The following is a 16941-nucleotide window of genomic DNA, read 5'->3' as shown; positions in this document are numbered from 1 at the left end:
ATGAAAATACATTAAATCTTTTTTTTTGCAGAGATAACAATTGATTGACAATAAGGTTAGGCATGCTCCATTATGTAAAGGAAAAATATATTTACAATTTAATTTTTATAACTGTACAACTGCACAAGACGTAATTCATTTTATCTCTTAAAATGAAATGCCACAACATACAAGCTATATATACATACATTAACAAAACTTCAATCTTGCCTGTCTGTACAATAACTTGCTACTGTGTTAAGAAAAATGTAAATACCAAGTCTCAGAAATCACCTTGCGCTGATATGTATGTTAAACACAAAATTGTAGTAGTGGGCAGTTTTACAGAAGCAGAATTACAAAAATGCTATTAATACTGTCTCATGCACTTTAGACATGATTCAAGCAGTTCTACAGATGTGCTAACTTTTGCATTAAACCTTTATAGACCCTCTGAGTACAGCAGTCAATGGTTCTCACTAATGCATCTTTTCCTTCACTTAGCCTTTGACTTGGCTTTGCAAAGAAATCTCATGTTTCTTTGTAATAATGAGGCTGCACATCGGAGAAATGGATATTGTTTAAACTTGTGAAAACAGAGGCAATGGCAACCTAAACATACAGTATATGTGAATAAAGGTTCACAAAATGTGATGTTCTTACTAGACTGTTGCATATTAACATAATTAAGTCATCTTAATGCATAGTAACTAATCAGCTGACATACCAAGAGTGCTAGTATTATGCTTGTTCTGCAGCAACATTAATCTCTGAGGATGAGTAAGTACCATATATACTGTAAGTAATAGAAGACATAATATTAACATCTCGGATTTCTTATTTTAGAGCGTCTTTGTTGCACAAGTGTGGATTATACAGCCTAGAGCTCATTGGTAAAGATAACGGTTTGATGACTATTGAATTCCAGATCAAATTTAGCGTAACAATGAATCAGGCGTAAATTTCCTTTGTTCAGTCTTCGGCTATGGATATTCTTGTCATCTTATCTGTGGAAAGCAATCAGTGCATTTTACCAGAACTGATTTTGAATTGTATGACCCCTAATAAATGACTACAGAAGCATACAGAGCTTTTCAGATTTGCATATCATTATTTCATTAAAAACAAAGTCTGACGTTGTATTCCAATAACACCTTTCGTACTCTTCCATAGTAATCATATTAAGGACAGTTTAGAAGTCACTTCTATTAGGTTGGTACTTGCAAGGTACGCTGGAAAATCCCCTGAGAGAATTCCACTTTTCTGGTGTACGCATTTCTGTGTGTGCAATAGATTGCATCATGAAAGGCAACAACAACACGGAAAACACGCATTCTGCAGAGAGGAAAAAATCTACCGCTTAAATATGGATGCTAAGTGTATTGAGTAGTATGCTTTTTTACTTCTACGTGTATGATTCTGCTGCTTAGGTAGTGGTATACATGCTGTATACCTAAACTTCACAATTTATAAACAACGGTTCTCTCCCTTAAAATTCAAAGGGGTTTTGCGTCAAAATAAGCATTTCACATTCCATTACCTCGCAATACAGCACAAGAAATGCCAAGGACCTGTGGAATACTAACGAGACAATACTACGGGTACGATTCAAATGAGCAGCAAGCATCCACATATATAAGAAATACACGAGTTCATATAGTGATGCATTATTGTAAAAGGAGTGGAAGGAAACCCCGCTGGGAACGTGTGATTGGCGTATGCGTTGGTGAATAACGTCAAGCAGTTGTAAAACAATAGGCTTTTAAAATAAATCTGGACCAGCTCCACATCGTGACCCGTGCTATTTTCATAAAGAGATTTGTTTTTAATTATCACTAATCACAACACGTAAAGGTGCTTTACACTAGCACCTTAGTAAGATGCAAACTCTTGGGCTTCAAACAAGTCTTTCCAAACACAAACTGAGAAGATACCTGCAGGAGGTCTACACCCCCCTCACCTCAGTGGTACAGGCCAGTCCTCAATGCATGTGTGCAGGCTGTCATGCCTAGGCACTCACTGTGCTGGCTCCCTGCCTCCCCATTCAGACAGTCGGTGTGTGTGTATGTGTGCTTACTGAGGCATCAAGCATTTGGATTCAGCATTGCAAATTGGGGGCTCTTTGGACAAAACCGAAAACGACCTGATGTGTGATGAGAACCCAGGCCATCCTGTGCATTTTTATTCATCTTGTGGTCGGCTGAAGGAGATAGGATTCCGTTTGAATCCCCCTGCTGCTGTTCCTGCGTCTTTGCGTTTTTCTAACAAGCAAATGATGAGAGAGCCCATGTCTTAAACGCGCTGCAGCCGAGAGAAAAGAAATAAAAATAGGAAATAGTGGCGGTGCTTGTGTGAGATATTGCGAACTCTTCAACACCAAGGATACACGCTGGATAAGCCTTCAGAATGGTAAGCTTGTGGTTCTGTAAGAGGGGGGAAAAAGTGCTTATGTTCCTAAAAAAAGGTAGCATACAAGCATCACGCTGCAGATGTTTGCGTTCAGCTTGCTGTAGCATGTTCACTACTCAACAAGATTCATAACCACATCCATGCAGATATTGCCTTTCTCGCTATAACCGGAGTGCGACTTCTATCTACACTGTGGTGTGCAGTGTCGGAGGCTTTTGCTGTATGTATCCTAATTCGCCACCTTTCCTACCTGTCTTTTCGGGCTTATTTGAACAGTTTGGAACATCGGAGGGATTTCTAGAGTAGGCAGGGGTCTTGCGAAGGCAAATGCGGACACATCTCTCGACATAGGCAAGTCTCGCAGGCTTGCTTCGAGTTTGTCAAACGGCGATTTATGGGACGGTATTCCGTTTTTATGTGTTGAATCATGCGGTTTTCAGGACAGGTCTCATTTGAGTACACAATTTTCTACTGAAATTACACAGTCGGATAAAATTGAAAATCACGAGACGAAGAATTACACTCCATGGTTGAAATAAGGTGATCTTTCCCTCTCAGATTGTTTTTAATAGAGTAATTAAAGTTTAGTGATCAGTATTTAATGTCATGTTTCATTTCGACGTGTGTATTAGGTTTAATCGCATTTCTTTGTTCTTATTTTGCATTTTGATTCGTAGTAAATGTTCTTAAAAGCTTCCCGTTTTACATAGTGGCTCTGGTCGCCTGGTTGCTGTTGTACCTTTTTCAAAAGGGAATAGAAAATCAAAAAGAAGCCGTAGGCTTAGTCGAAAGTTTTCTTACTCTTTCTCTCTGAATCTTAGGTATTTGTATGTGTTACCTCTTTGGCATGTTTTAAAGCTGACACCAGCTCTCCATATCAGAATACAGTGTAGGTGTGTAGCGTTGAAATCATAAGTTACAAAATAGATTAAGATATAGCGGGCAATAAAAAGATCGGATTGTTTTATCAAACAAGATTAGTTATAATGCTGGGTCTTAATTGTATCTCAGTTGTACGAGTCAGTTATTTTTAAATAAACGGTACTACTGCTATATTGTTACAATATACCGCAATAGTTTAGAAATGGAAAATTGTTGTACATTAGCATTACATGTGCATAACCTAGTACATTTCAAGCGGATCATTTAATTGGAGTAGTCTTCTACTGGTACTGTATTTTTGTAAAACGTTTGTGAGCGTAATACACAATGATGAGACACATTTTAAAAGGCAGATAGACTTTACACTCTCGCTGGTGCAACTGAATTCATTTGTATTGGTGGGCTGTTGCACTGTCTTTGGCTTGCTTAAATTGTGGCACTCCAGTGAGTGGTTCGGGAAGCAGGGAATTGCTGCTCTGTTAGCAATTGACTAATCCAACGAAAACCGAGTTGGATTATTTAGAAATCAATAAAACGACGCACCTGTTTGTTTTAAAAAGTTAATGAGTGGATGTGTTATCTCCTTTTCCCTTTTTTACAGTGTGTATCCGGGCTTTTGAGGTTAATACCTGTATTGTCTTCCTGGTGGGCCAAAGTTATGTGCCACCTAGAAAATATTTGTGAATAAATTTGTAAATTGTTTTATTATTTCCTAAGAACTAGCTGATGTTTCTTTTTCACCATGCTTTTCTGCTAATTTTCTCAACCATCCCTCCTTTCCTCCACCTAGTCATTGCAATCGAAGTTGCACATACCTCGAGAATCCTGACAAACTTTTTTTTATTAAAAAAAACATTCTGCTCTGATCTGTATTAATTTCATTTTCATCTTCATTACCAGTTTCCTGGTAAGATTTTACTGTAGTTAAGTTCAAACAGCTGGGGATGTTAGTTCACCATTTGTAAAATCTTATTATTTTATATCTTAAGGAGTTTGTAACGGCGTAATGTTTCTGGAAGGTACTCTACCCTCTCTCAGGTTGCTTTTCTGACATGAATCCACAGCACCAAATTATACTGTAGTTTCAAATGGCGTACTAATATACTTAAATTTTGTTTTTATGTGTTACAATTTTAAAATGTATTTATGTTTGTGCACCCAGACTTTGATATTCCTTCAGGTTTTACTGTATACATGACAAACTCTGCCTATATCTCGCCTGACTTTTTTCTCACAGTTTCTGCCTGGAGTTGAAAGAAAGTTTTGTGCATATCATTTGTGACAGTTTCCAATTCTCCTCACAAGCTTGACAAACGTGTCACTTCTCTATTTCCTTTGATTTGGCGAAATGCTGGTCTGGAATTTAAACTACCAGTAAGTGTGTGAGTGCTTGTTAGGAAACAATAAGCTTTGTGCTTTCATCCACCAACAGCTTGTACTTTAGTTGTTTTCTTTTCCCTGCCTCCTCTGCATTTATTTGCATTGCTGCCATTTGTTTCCTTGTAGCTTTTGACTCTTAATGCATGGGAATATTATGGGAATAATTGACTTTTTCCAGTTTCCCTCATAGAAGACTTTTTCTTGTGAAGGGTAACTAGATGTATATTTGAGCTCTTTCTTCGGATCTGTGGTAATTCACTAATAGCCTTTCAGGTTTAAATAACTGGGCAATCAGCTACTGACGCATTCCAGACTTGAATATTGTTCTCATGTATCCAGGCTTATTGAGTGAAGCATGTCCTTTCATAAGGATAGCTGGTTCCATGGCAGATACAGCAATAAAATTCTAGTAAAACATATCCAGTTTTAATCTGAAATGGATAATGCATAAGACATTTTGTATATCATGTGAAATGTATATACAGTATTGTATCTGTGTATATGTTGAGATAAGGCAATTCTTCACTATAAAGTGAATGTGAAATGGAGAATGCATAAGACATTTTTATATCATGTGAAATGTATCTATATTGTATCTGTGTATATGTTGAGATAAGGTAATTCTTCACTACAAAGTGAATGTGAAATGGAGAATGCATAAGAAGTTTTATATATGTTCAGTCAAGGTAATACTTTGCCCTGCAAATGTTTAATTTGATGTTATAAAAGTGGTGATTTCTTTGAATGTTAAATGGAGAGAAGGAGAGAAGTTATACTGGAGTTTTTTTTCTTTGGTTATTAAGCATTTAGCACCTCCTTTGTCTCGATATGTTATTTAAAAAAAATGGAAGGTTTTTTATAAGATAAGTTTGCTATTAGAGTACAAAGTACTTGTACGTCAAGAAAAACAGAAAATCTTGTTCCTTAAAGATTGCAGTGGCTGTAGCCATGTTGGAAAATAAGTCTAAAAAGCAAGTTTAGGAGTTGCATATGCTCACTCATCTGTCTGTTTGAAATGCAGTGAAATCTGGCCCATGTCACAATATCCTAAAGCTATTCTAAAGGTTCATGCAAATCTGCCTTTTTAGTAGGTTCTTAGTCAAATCCGATATTCCCCCTTCCATTGAGTCACCCTGAGTGCTTTGCTTGAATCCTTTGTATATTATAGGACTCGCAAGTGCTCCAATGGGCTATAGTGAAGACTGTAACCCCCATTTGAAAACAACTGGGGTTAAATCTAATGCAGTACAGAGGCCTCTGTCAGAGGGTATTGAGAATTTTGCAGAGGCAGTTAAAGGAGGGCTCTGAAGTTGTTTGGTCTCCATTGAATTTGACCTTTTTGAGTATAGCTCTGTATTCTCTAGCTTGTCAGTGCACAACAGGATGAGCACTACAACACAAGTGATATGCATGAAAGAGCACAGACAACACTCTTTTTATGATCTGAATCATAAACTTAGGGGTGGAATCCCAAGTTTCATTTATGGAGTGCTGCTTGTTTCCACAAATACCTCACTCAGGGGTTGTATGTTTGCTTTCTTGTTTTAGGGTGGGGTTGCAAAAAGCCAATTTGAACCAATGAAACAATTCCAAAGTAGAATTTTTTTATCAGTTGTCTAATTTACAGAAGTGTTCTATGAAACTGTTTAGCCACATCACAGAATTACAGATCTTGAGAAAGATTGTGTGATGGGAAGATTGAGCCATTTGATGTTGTAGTGACTCTAGACATGTAATGAAAATAAAATTGGATTTTAAAAAGAATAATGTGGGAGCTTTTAGTTGACTTCATTTTATGTGACCGACAGATAAAATGTAACTTAGTTAAGTTCAGCCATGATACGATTACAAGACACAGCTGGATAAAATCCCGGGAAAAATTAGCTATTTATGGGTTAGATGGGCCAAATGGCCTTCTCTTGTTTGGCACTTTTCTAATGTTCTGCCCACTTTGCTTTCCCCCCAGAAAACTTAATACAAATGTGTTCTTGTAAAAGTATGGGAATCATTTTCCCCAGTCATACAAATGCAATGTTTCTTCAAAAAGACATTTAAGACCTACTTTTGCCATACATAAAATAGAAACTGCAATAGTGAAGCTAGTGATAAAATCAAAATCTACAGTGAAGTTTGGCTCTCATTTTTATGTATCGCAGAGCTTATAAACCTGGCTCTTCAAAATTTATTGAAAACAGACTCCACTAGACATAGAGGAAAATGTTGAGATCAACACGTTGTATTTGATTTCAACTTTGTTTTTGTGTCCAAGATAGTCCTTTATTCCTGGAGGTTTAGAATCCTTCTCATTGAACACATCTGTTCTTACAGAATCTGATTGACAGGATATCGTGTCCTTAGACTTGGGTTGCTGTGAGTGTTTTCAGATTACTACAGCAGTGTTCATCCCAGCTGTGACCAAGGTGTCAAATATTACACTCAACTGGAAACACATGCTTTATTTAAGCACCCATGGTAAGGTGTCATTCTCGCATATCAAAGTTTGAAACTCAGAGGTTGTTGCATCTCATATACAATGTTTTTTCAGCTTCATAAGGCAGACTGTTAGCGCTTAGGGTTTTCTGCTGATCCCTGATGGTTTTCAAGGCTCCAGTGTAAAAAAAAAAAAAAAAGCTAGTTCTTGAAGATCTTTTAAAGGATATCTTTTAAAAAGTAGTTACTGTAACATATCAGGAACCTCATCTAAACATGTCTGTTTTTCAGTTGATTAGGCATTATTTTAAGTTTTTTGATAAAGCACTTCTGATATGCATAATTCGTTATGTGTACTGCATTGAATTCGTCTCCTTCCCATAAATTTATGGTAACAGTTTGGAGCGTGGTATGGATTTAGCTGACATTAGAAAACTAATTTTGCAAATAGATTTGTGTTCCGCTGGCACTAATGTACCTGTTACAGTATTCAACTGACAGAGCAGAGCGTGTAATCCTATGGTCTTCTCCATATATCAGTGCCACATGAGCTGGGATTCAAAATCTAGCAAGTTGTGCGAGTTAATGAATTGTAAATGGAAATCCGCAATTTGGCAAGTTCATCCTCTCAATTTCTAGTCGATATTTTAAGGAGAGGTGAGAGTAAATGGAAAAAAATACTCTATGTTCTCAGCTGTTTTTCATGTAACTGATGCAATGAATAAATTGTAATGAATAGTGTTATGTGGTGTAAGCCCTACTAGGTTTCCTCTTCTGCTAAGGAGCTGTGGTCAACAGGCACTGCAGAAGCAAAGCAGGTTCAATGGAATGCACACACCCTGATCCTGTTTCTCTTTAACATTCCACTTAAGGCCTGAGTGCCTGTGCTATTTAAGACCTCACCTCTCTTCCCTTCTCCGCCTTTGTACCTATTCATCCTCCGTGCTGAAGGCTGAAAGAAAATGGTAATCATGATTAAATGGAAACCTTTGCATCTGAACCTGCAGAGGAGAAATTATATATGCTGATTTCATCCTCTACTTGTCTTTGATAGCTCTGAGCATCAGCAGACAAATGAATGGACTTATTCTTGTGCAGTGCCATTACAGACCCCTGTTGGGTTAGAGATACAGTTCAAGGGAGGTTATCGCCGTAATTGTGCAGAAATTTACCTTTCAGATTTCTAGAACTCCTCTCTGTAGTAGCGCAATCTTTAGCAGCTGCTCACATGAGGCTGCAGTTGGTTGCCTATCCTTGCTGGATTGTATTACACATGTCTTCTCACCCTGTGAGTCTCCTGCCCACAGCAGGAGAACAGTAGCTCAATTTTAACAACTGATTGAAAAATAATGACCTCATAAGACTGTCTTTTGGGCTAGCTGTATTGTGATCCATCCGTAATCGTTCCTGAAACGATTTCTTTCAACTGAAATCCAACTTTCATGAAAATATTTAGTGCATGAAATCCAGTCTTGTAATGACTTATTCATTTGAGTCATTGCTCTACAGCTGGAAAACCAAACTGAAGTGGATGGATGAAGAAAATATAAGAACAATATTGGCGCAGTTTAAAAGAAAAAACAGTAGAGGAAGGTTGTGACCTTTTTTATTTTTTCTGTTATGACCTTTTGAAGGATACTTGATACTGATCCCAGTCCTGGCTAGGTCCTTAGATGAATGCTCATTAATATGGAGGAATGAATCAAGCACATTTTCTATGCAATATGAATGAAAAAAACAGGCTATGTTCTCATTCTCATAAGTTTGTAAGAATTTGCAGATTCCTTATTGTTTTCTATATTAAAAATGTCATTACTAAGAATCATTTTCCAAAAATGTGAAATAAGCCGATTTGATTTTCTTACCAGCAAAGCAATGGTAGAAATTACACCTCAGAGAAAATTATTTAATGAATCTTGCCTGTCTGAAAGCAAACTTATTTTTCATCAGAGTGGGAAGCAGATATCCCAAACAGAACAGGTGGGGCTGAAGGTTTATAATTGCTATTCAACTGGTTTCTGCAAAGTCATTATGACTCCTGGAAAATGAGACAGAGGCAATCAGTGAGGCTTTATTGAACCAATCCCTGGGTCACACTGCAAAGACTTTTACAAGAAAACATAAAAGTGCTATGCAGTTCACTTTGCTACCGCTGCAATTTTATTACTTTACCGCTGGGTTTCTTTTAGATACGTGCTTGGTGCAGATGCTGCAAACTATGTGCAATCAGCCACTGTAAGGCTGAAAGTGAGATTAAATAACATGGTCTTCTCCATATCTCAGTGCCACATGCTAGGGGTGGGGAGGCTTTGTGGGAGCCATTTACTCTTCCCACATATGCTTGTCAATATGCTGTTCATTTTAAACCATAAATGGCACAGTAGCATATCAATCACACTTGAATAAAAAAAGTTTGCATATCTCTTTAGTTCTTTCATATGTGCTAATCCTTGATTATTGTTATTATGTAAAATGTATTGTCATTATCGTGTGGCTTGAGTAACAGAGCACAGCCAGGGATTAGCTTTAGTCATCTGGGTTTTACAGTGACTAATATAATTAGTAATTGCTTGCGTTTATATAGTTCCTTTCATCCTGAAGGATTTCAAACCGTTATACATATAGGAGGGGTCTAGTTCATCCACACCCGAAGAGCATCAGCCACCCACCAACAGCCCCACTGCAAACAACCAATCATGTAGGGAATGAGAAATGACTACAGTAAACGGTTTAACAGTCTTCTCTTTAATGCACCTCGGATTTAATGGACAAAATGTGCTTAAAGAGAACGGTCTGGTCTGTAAAATCAGAAACAGCCGTGTTTCCCCACAATATCAAATTGTTTACAATTAATGTTGTTTATGTTTTGCATGCTTTAGCAAATTAAAAAAAAACTATTTTAAAAAATACACTAACATGCTAAGAATAAGTTTACAAAAGGTCTGTAAAATGAACACATTATAAAAGGAAAGAATAAATACTTTAAAAAGGTTTAAAATTTAGGAATATCAATAGTGTCCTGTAGGGGTAGGTCCATTGCTTACAATGGCTATTGGTTGTGTTGCGTATGCAGTTAATTTGATACAGTATATTTAGGACACATGAAATAAAGAGCTTGTATATTTATGGTCAAAAGGAAAAGGATAAATTTTTATTGACTTTATTGATACGTAGTATGTATTTTCTCATATAATGGTTTGTTTTCTGGCTGAAAAAATGTCCCTCATGATTTAATGAGCATTCATCATTCCCTGCTATGAGCCCGTTAAACTGAGGGTTTACTGTAATGAAATTAATGGGAAATTTAGGAAGGTTCGACGGGCGTAGAATTTTAGATACAGCATTTTATACTGTATATGAAAAGTATAATAACACTGCTGTTATTATTTTTTTTTAAATATACAGTATGTTTCAAGTGTAACTGTCATTCACCTTATGGGGATTTGCACTGAAATATCCTATCCTATGACAAATAGTTCTTGCAATGATTTGTGAAAGCTTTTTGCCAAGAAATATATAGTTGCTAAAGAAAAATGGTTGATTCAGGGCTTCTGTCAACTGGATACACTTCAAGGTTTTTACAAGTTACACAACCAGCATCTCTTCCTTCATATTACTTCTGAGAAGTTATATTCTGTAGGTGTTTTTGCTGAAATTCTTGGGTAAGTGATTGTAGCAAAACAACATAATATCTCATGGAATGTACAGATATGAAATTGTGCAGGAGTAAAATGTTTTAAACTACTCCCTTTAAAAAAGTGTATAAGCAAATGGATAATGCCGAATGAGTCTTGACTAGAAATATAACTTATTTTCTTTCATTAACCGGATAAAGTCGATTAAAAAAAATCTCATCTACAGTGATGACCTGTATATCAGGGCATTTACTGGATCAATCTTCATGAATTATCTCAAGGTTACAACACCAGCAAGATTTGAATCCACAACCCACTGGTCCAGAATCTATATGGATGGATGTTGTGAAGAAAAATATTTGAAGCCTGAATGAAGTCACCTTAGTTATTGTCGGTCTGTAAGTAGGGTTGGGAGATATGGCCAAAAACATTATCATGATAAAAAATTTCATATCAGTCGATATCGAAAATTATCACAATTAGTGTCAAATCATTATTTCTTTCAAGTTTAAAGGCAGATTTTTTCTCCTGAGTGAAAGTTGAAGAAACCAGACAGTTAATTGGTAAATTAAACAACTTTTTATTTTAAGAACACAACACTTGCCAAACAGCAGAAACATTAAACAAATCTGTTAGCTGCCCAGTTTGCAACACGCACGCGCACTTGCACAAAGCATAAACGTATATATCGAACATTTATCAAACTTTTGTTAAAATTATATCGTGGAAATTATATTGCGATAATTATCGTTATCGAATTATCGCCCAGCTCTATCTGTAAGTTTGACTCAGTGTCATATGCTACTAATGGTCACCACTTTAAGAGTATAGTCATTCCCTGGTTTACAAACCCCAGTTTACTAATTTCTGCTACAATGAAAACACTACATACTGTATATTTTTTTTAAAAAACAAACAAACATACAAACAACATTTTTACTGCAACAAATTAAACCTCTTCAAAGGCTGCAAACTGCACGTGGAGGAACATGTCCAGAGGCTCTGATTGTACTAGGAGGCGACCAGCTTGTTGTGTTTATACTTGTTTGTCCTGATTGTGTTGAGGTGCGAGCAAGCTCTTTGGTTGTATTTCATCATGTAATATACGTGCACTTGATATCACGGGTCCGAAACGTATAGCAAAATCTCAAGGTGGTGCTGAGAAAGCATTAAAAGCAATATCCGTGGCCCAGAAGATGAAAATAATGAAGTGCCTGGATGAGGATTAGTTACCAAAAGTCAATTGTGTTTCAATGAAGTTGGTTTCTTTAACCGTCTGTAAGATCTTTTTTGCAAAAGGACAAGATAAAGACCATGGCAAACCCCTGCATTGTTAATACTATTTGTCATAGTTCAGCGTTAACAGAAACACAAACTCTTGAACATGGGGCTCTTGAGACTGGTGCAGTTTTGTACTGTGTCCCTAAACTTTAATTTCACATAGCTCTCATGACAGTCACTCCACTGAGATCATTTTTTTGCAGGGGACTGGGTGAGATGAGCTCTTAACCACTAACTCAGGCTCAGCCTGAACTCACCTGCACAAATAAGTAAAGTTATCCAGCAGAGTAATTATTAACCCTAATTGGTTAATATGATTTCACTGTGTGTTTATTATCAGCTGGTGTCCTAATTTTGGGGGTGTCAAATATGAGTTGGAAACTGTTTTCAGTATACGAGTTAAGTTTGTAAACTGAGGGATGACTGTATACAAGGAATCACTAGAGAACGGTAGAGGTGTTATCTTCATTGCTAATATCCCTACTGAGAGAGTTTCTCATTAATAAATAGTCATTTTGAAAAGCTGGGGAAATAAAACCAACAGAAAAGTCAAAAGTGTAATCTCAAGGGGCTAATTTTCTTTGTCTTTTTCTTTCTTAAACCTCCAACATATTATCTCATGGATTTGAAGCTCTCTTCATTTATTAGACGTCTCTGTTCACATCTGTACAAAGTGTCATGAGTACCAAGCACTTTGAAAACTAATCATCGACACATGACATCCCTTATCTCAAAGGCCGCCTGAAAGGATTTTTAATTTACCAGAGGTATTACTGCTTAAGGCCTTAACATGGTTTAATCCCTGAGTTTCTTGTATGTATTAAATTACAGTCAATTAGTTTTGTTACAGTAAGTGATGATAATATAATGGGCAAGTAACTTGACTTGACTTGGTTAATATTAAGCCATAGGTCACTGGATTCAGCAGGAAATTAAAATGAACAAGTACGCAGTTTGTGTTTAGAAATTAGTGCACTTATTCGAAATAACTATGGTTCAAATCAAGCTAACCCAAGGAAGTGTGAAACAGTATTCACACCCAGTTCTGTTTACTGAGAAGAATTAAGTGGTGTTTTCTCTGCTTAATAATTACTGTTAAAATACATTACTGGGCTCTGATTGTTTAAACTGAGCAAATTGCCTGTCTGATGCTAATGTTTTGTTTTTCAAAACCTGTAAGAGATGTCTCAAGTTAATTCTAGGCATCATTAGTCAGAGTTTTTCTTCATAAGAATCTACTTTTTTCATATGATGCTTAATAGACAAATATCTGTATAATGATGGAATTGTAGTTGTTCCCCTTAAGTAGAAACCCTGGATATACTGTAATATGATTAGTTTTGAACAATTTTCTTAAAAGTGATGTGATTATACCTGTGTATGAGTATAATGACAGTGACCTTGAACTTTGGGGATTACATTCATATTAGCACATTATTCAGAGATCTGTTTCGTGTGAGTTTTATGCTTTACATTTTCAATGTGTCTCAAATCCTTTTGCTCCAAAGTTGTGGTTTCTATAGTCAGGAAATTGAAATAGAAAAGGGTGCTAGTCCATCACTTTCAGAGTGGATGAAGATTACATTCCAAACTATAGTATTACCAGTATCATACAGAAATCAACAAAGTTACCCCTACTCCCATTAACAAGCTAATCTATACTTCTAAGGAATCAATATCCACTTTGTAAATCATGTCAAATCCACAAACTGTTAATAGTTTTTTTTCTTTAATTTACACAGTTTGAAGGTGTAACAATGCAGAGATTGCAGTGAATAGGTTTGAACACATCTGAGGTTACCCTGAAAGCACATATGACAACTTTCTGTCTAAATAAATCACATAATTTGCATGTCTGTGCGTTGTTGTATGTTATGTTCTGTTTTCACACTGGAGCAGCAGTCTTTGTTTTACAAGTTATTCAAATGTGATAAATTTACACCTGCAGAAGCAAGTCATTTTCGTATTTTCAGAGTTAAATGTTTGATGTTTGCTTTTCTTTCTGTTGCATCTGGATATATCAAATATCAGAACAGCTGACTATCTGTCATATCATTCTATAGTTGTTTGTTTACACTTTATGCTAACTCTTAACACCTTGGCTGCTACTGAAAATAAAATCATGGTTCTGAAAGAATATATAAAATTAAAATGGGTCTTTTCATGAGATTCAAAAGGGTCTGTGCTGCAGAAATATTTTCTAAATATATATGTAGGATTTTATTTCAAGTATTTCAGTAGCTAAAAATGTTTGCAAAGTTAGTAGCAGACAGACCATGTCTAAGCTCAGTCGCAATGCCTGATCAGATAAATCATTATGTCAGATTTGGCTGTTAATTTATTAACCTGCCAACAAACCTCTTACCTCCTCTCTTCACCGTCTCAACATGGAAGCCATTAACAGCAGCAATCAGTAAATAAAAAGCAAATGTATGTGGTGCCCTGAAGCACTATGTTTTGTTGAAGCTGCGGTCTGTCAGTCAGTGATTTATAGAAAGCTGGAGGAATGGGGAACTGTTGTGATTTGCTACCTGATATCAGAAGTGAAAAGCTGGGAAGTTCATGTTCTTCCAGTTCCTATACATTGATGACCCAGTACAGTTGTGGTACTCTACTTTATCAAAGGTATAGTATTATACACAGAAGCCCCTCCCCCACTACTTACCTTACACATTTCAGATTCAGTGCTTTTTACAAAGTTAACAGTGAGTCTGTATTTGTTGTCTTGCATGAACCAGAACTCTGTCCGTTGTGAAGGAGAGTAGGCAGAAAGTTTTAGCATTCGATAATTGATAATGGTTCCTAAAACAGTGATTGTATACTAGGACGTCACAAGAATATTGTTAAAAACATTTGTCTTTAAATATATTTAAATAGGTTTTACAGTCTGAAAATACCAGAAAACCTGCGTCGCAGTTGGTTGGGACTTTGTGAGGCATTATATAGTACCCTAGAAAACCAGAAGACACATTATTGATATTTAGATAGCAATTGAATTGAAAAGAAAATGTGCAGTTCATATACTGCTCCACCTTTTGTAAATGGCATGTAATCTGTTTCCTGATTGTAGATGATTTGTAAAAAGCCAAATCAAGGAACTTGAAAGCAGTTCCTTTTGGTATCACTTGTAGATTCATTATATCAACAATGTTGAGTTTAAATCTGATTTAAATTCTTTGAACTCTGGTTCATAAAACACAACCCTGTTGGGTTTTAGTTTGCATTGATTTACAAGTTCTTTGAAGTTTCAGTTGCTGTTAGTATTACTCAATGAGAATGCTTTACAACACTTTGGCATAAAGGGCCTGGAACTGTAAAGTTCTCCGGGAGTGTGGATGGGCAGTGCTTTAACAAGAAATGACAGCTGATTGCTTAAAGTCACACAATAGAAGGCAGTTTCCTTCAGTTTGACATTGATGCTGAAAAAAATTACTGAAGGCCTTTGAACACTGTGAAAGCTGTCAAGCGACTGTTTGCTAGGGGCAAAAACTCTCCCAGAAGAAAATAAAGCATTTCCTTTTCCCCATTTTGTCTTAGACCCACTGTTTTTAATGGATGTGTGACCTGCACGTGAAGGAAGAGTCATTTTTAGGGACTATATGTGTGTCTTCCCTGTGTGTTTAATTTACTTTAAAGAGCTAATGAAAGTATGTCCATAGCATCATAATACAATATAGAATTTCTAAATGTAATATGTCAGCATTGAGTTTGAACGACATGCTTTTAGGTTCAGGATTGTTGTTAGTGAAGGTTTTACAGATTATATACAGTATGGATATCCTATTCTGATTGCCATTGTATTACAGTGTAAACATGGATTGAAACAGACAGCTTTTCAATCCTTTCTTTGAAACATTGGAGAAAATTCCATTTGAGAGTAAAATGTTTTTTGTCCAGTTAGGGATGTTGCTTTCTTGGAAAGAAGTTTATTTTAAAGATCACATTTGTATCATTTATGTTTTCAATTGAGCTTTTATTTAAACCTGGTTCTGTCACAGAAAGCATCATACTGTAGAACTCTAGTCATGAAATATTAACACCAACCAATTGCTGTTTGTTTAAAAAAGGTACTGTAACGTATAACACAAAGTCACCTTAATGTTTCATATTATATATCTATAGTATAAACAAGACTTTCATAGCGTAAGCAGCTTCTTCAAGCTCAGTGTTTCCCATTTTGTATCTGTAGTTTGTTTTGCATGTAATGTTTTGCACTTGTGTATATTAAACATCAGTGGGTAAAACTATCATCCTGGTAATCTGTTGCGTGATTTTCACCTTGTGTTATCAAAAATATTTCTAATTAAGGCTGTATCAGGAGAACACAGTTGACCTTCTCTGTGGTTGAGAGGACAAAAACTCTTCTCATCCCTGAAGGGGAAGACCTTGCAGTGCCTTAAGCAAGTTGAAAGTAAAATGAAATTAATTTGAAGCGCAGGGTATTTGAGGGATACAATACTTCACATTTTTTTAATATTCAAACTTGTTTTTGAATTTTTGTTATAGCAAGCTACCTTTTTTTAATTTGCAAGAATCTGGATGGGGGGGTTCAGTCACGCTATTGAACACATATATTGATTTTGAATTTCCAGATGCTGAGGAAATCTTGGAATACATCTACAGATCTTTAAATATACAAGAGTCAAGGTGACTCTAAGAATCGTTAAAAACATAACTTTTTTTAAGCTTTGGTGATTTTTAAATGGTCTGACAGTGCTCCAAATGGTGAAGTGCTCATTCATTTGAGAAATTAGAATATTTTTAAATTAGACTAGTGCAAAACCATTTTATTTGTATTTTACTTATTAGCACAATAGAAACTTGCAGTTGAAAGTTACACTCCTTTATTCTAAAGAGAAGGAATAAATAGCTGGAAAATACCTTAATTTCTGTAGATTTGCTTTCACAGGGCATACTAATGTTCTTTTAAAATTAATTTTTTACA

General features: G+C 36.0%; 1 protein-coding gene across 14 annotated transcripts in view; it reads left to right on the top strand.

Moving 5' to 3' along the window:
* Positions 1–16941, top strand: part of tenm4 (teneurin transmembrane protein 4) — a 427071-nt gene that overhangs the window by 201646 nt on the left and 208484 nt on the right. For 13 of the 14 annotated variants that reach the window (XM_069190066.1, XM_069190065.1, XM_069190064.1 and 10 more), the window contains exon 1: positions 1983–2388. The exons of the other annotated variant lie outside the window; for it this stretch is intronic. The gene's annotated coding sequence lies outside the window, so the exon portion shown is untranslated. Of the gene's footprint in view, positions 1–1982; positions 2389–16941 lie in introns of those variants that run through there. 14 annotated transcript variants of the gene reach the window in all.

This window comes from Lepisosteus oculatus, chromosome 5, assembly GCF_040954835.1.
Source record: "Lepisosteus oculatus isolate fLepOcu1 chromosome 5, fLepOcu1.hap2, whole genome shotgun sequence".
NCBI lineage: Eukaryota > Metazoa > Chordata > Actinopteri > Semionotiformes > Lepisosteidae > Lepisosteus > Lepisosteus oculatus.
The sequence above is the reverse complement of the archived record's forward strand: the minus strand, read 5'-3'. Positions and strand labels throughout refer to the sequence as shown.